The sequence below is a fragment of the Octopus bimaculoides genome, chromosome 3 (genome assembly GCF_001194135.2).
Source record: "Octopus bimaculoides isolate UCB-OBI-ISO-001 chromosome 3, ASM119413v2, whole genome shotgun sequence".
Classification (NCBI taxonomy): Eukaryota; Metazoa; Mollusca; class Cephalopoda; order Octopoda; family Octopodidae; genus Octopus; species Octopus bimaculoides.
The window spans coordinates 29,108,674-29,111,261 of NC_068983.1; the positions used below are offsets into that span (position 1 = coordinate 29,108,674).

Consider the following 2,588-nt stretch of genomic DNA (forward strand, 5'->3'; position numbering starts at 1 on the left):
TCTCTCTCTCTCTCTCTCTCTCTCTCTCTCTCTCTCTCTCTCTCTCTCTCTCTGTTCAGGGAACATGTATGGCTTAGTAGTTAGGGTATTTAGTTCATGATTATAAGGTCATGAGTTCAATTCTTCATTTCCTGGTGGTACATTGTATCCTTGAGCAAGACACTTTATTTCACGCTGCTCCAGTCCACTCACCTAGCAAAAGTGAGTCGTGCCTGTATTTCAAAGAGCCAGCCTTGTCACATTCTTTGTCATGCTGAATCAGCCTGAGAACTGCATGAAGGGTACATGTGTTTGTGGAGTACTCAGCCAGTTGCACCTTAAATTCATATGCAGGCTGTTCTATTGTGTGATCCTTTCCCTTCATGTTGACATCTTGCACATATTGTAAACAACTGCTGCCATCATACAAAAACAGTTTTGTTCATTTGCAGTATTCTGTGAAATCATTTGCCTTGACTATTGAGCTGTTCATGTTTGAAGAATACTGCCTTGCTTAGAAACAAGAGATAGAAGGCTTGGTGACAGGAAGAGCATTAAAACTACAACAAATGGTGATGACAACAATGATAATGATGTTGAAACATGGTAAGAGTTAAACAGCCTTGTGACATGAAGAATATTTTATGCTATAAAAGCGAACTTTGTGAAATGCACTTTAATATTTCACAAGATAGAGATGAAACTAGAATTATTTGGTTTTGTTTTGCTTGGGTTTTTCGGGTAGAGTAGGTGGGGGTTCAATATCTTGGAACAATATCTGCTAAAGTTTATCAATGCTTAATCTTACTTCTTGAATAACAGATAAAATTTTGTTCCTATTTTCAATGAAGAAATTCTGAGAAAAAATATTAAAAGAGGTGAACTTCCTGATAACTATCAAACAAATAGCTTTGAAAATTAATATGTCCATATAAAATAAATAAATTGCTCAATTTAAAATAAACTGAGAAATTTATACAATTATTATAAAAATACCATTTTATCTAAGATGACTCATCTTTCACTATCTCTCCCTCCTTCTCTCTCTCTTTGTTTCCCTCTAACTCACAATCCCTCTCTTATCCTAATCTTATGATGTGTTAACTTGTTAACTTCCTAAACTATTGAAAGAGCTTCCCCTACACAGTGAAGTGACTTGTTAGAAACAACTAAAAACTTCCTCAAATCTAGAAGAGAAAGTATATAAGATAATGCAGCCTTCCATACAGTATTGCCTTTATAAAGGATAAGATGGTCACATCTGGAATGTCTTTATATGTTTTCTATGGTAGGTGTAACATTTTATAATGTATGATTAAGACATTCAGTTTGCAATCATATGGTTTCAGGTTCAGCCCCATTGCATAGCACTTTTGTTAAGTGTCTTTGTCTACTACTACTATAACCCTAAGCTGACCAATATCTTGTGTGTGAATTTTGTAGATGGAAACTGAAGAAATCTACTATGTATCATCATCGTTTAACGTCCGCTTTCCATGCTAGCATGGGTTGGACGATTTGACTGAGGACTGGTGCAACCGGATGGCTACACCAGGCTCCAATCTAATTTGGCAGAGTTTCTACAGCTGGATGCCCTTCCTAACACCAACCACTCAGAGAGTGTAGTGGGTGCTTTTACGTGTCACCCGCACGAATACGGCCACGCTCGAAATGGTGTCTTTTATGTGCCACCCGCACAAGAGCCAGTCCAGGGGCACTGGCAATATATAAAATAAAAATTTAAAAAATACATATTGAGTACAGGACATCACCAATGAGTGAAAAATACATAAACACACAACGAGAGACAAGTACAGAACAAAATACCAAAAGAAGTCTCACTCCTCCTCAGTTGTTGACTGTTTATTACTATGTGTTCCGTGCTTTTAATGACAAGACAGGAAAACTTCATAAGAAAGCAGCATCCAGAAATTTTTAAATTTAAAAATTTTTTAAGGTGACAAGCTGACAGAAACATTAGCATGCCAGACGAAATGCTTAGCAGTATTTCGTCTGTCTTTCATTGGAAGCCCTCTTTTATGATTTCCAGGTCCTTTGATTGAGAAGAATATTTCACTTGTATTAACCAACTGTATACCTAATTTTGCCATCCTTGTATATGTGTGTGTGTGTGTGTGTATAGCTTTATGTTTGTGTTGGTCTCCACTACTTAACCACTGGTGTTGGTTTGTTTGCATCCTCATAACAGTAATTCAACAAAAGAAGCTGATAGTATAAGTACCAGACATAACAAAAAATACTGGGGTAGGTTTGTGCAACTAAACCCTTCAAGGCAGTGCTCCAGCATGGCTGCAGCCCAATGAGTGAAACAAGTAAAGGAATAAAAAATAACTTCAGTGAACTTTTTTTTATATATGTTTAGTCAAAAGAGAAACGGCTATACTTATGATCTTTGTAGGTCGTCTGAGGTTCATGTGATTGATGTGGTTAATGTTCACTTTGTACGATGTAAGTTAATATCATATCCACTCCACCATCTCACCTTTACCAAAACTTGATATTTCAAAGAAAACTTTTCAAGAGAATTGCAGTTGATGAAGCTGAAGCTGTTGATACAAATTTATATATATATATATATATATATATAT

At 36.1% G+C, this 2,588-nt stretch overlaps 1 long non-coding RNA gene across 4 annotated transcripts in view; it reads left to right on the top strand.

The window, feature by feature from the left end:
* The window catches only part of LOC106876728 (uncharacterized), a 363,609-nt gene that overhangs the window by 342,888 nt on the left and 18,133 nt on the right, over window positions 1-2,588 (top strand). Inside the window, exon 5 of one of the 4 annotated variants that reach the window (XR_008263626.1) lies at window positions 432-585. The exons of the other annotated variants lie outside the window; for them this stretch is intronic. This is a non-coding gene — a long non-coding RNA (uncharacterized LOC106876728). The remainder of the gene's footprint in view (window positions 1-431; window positions 586-2,588) is intronic. 4 annotated transcript variants of the gene reach the window in all.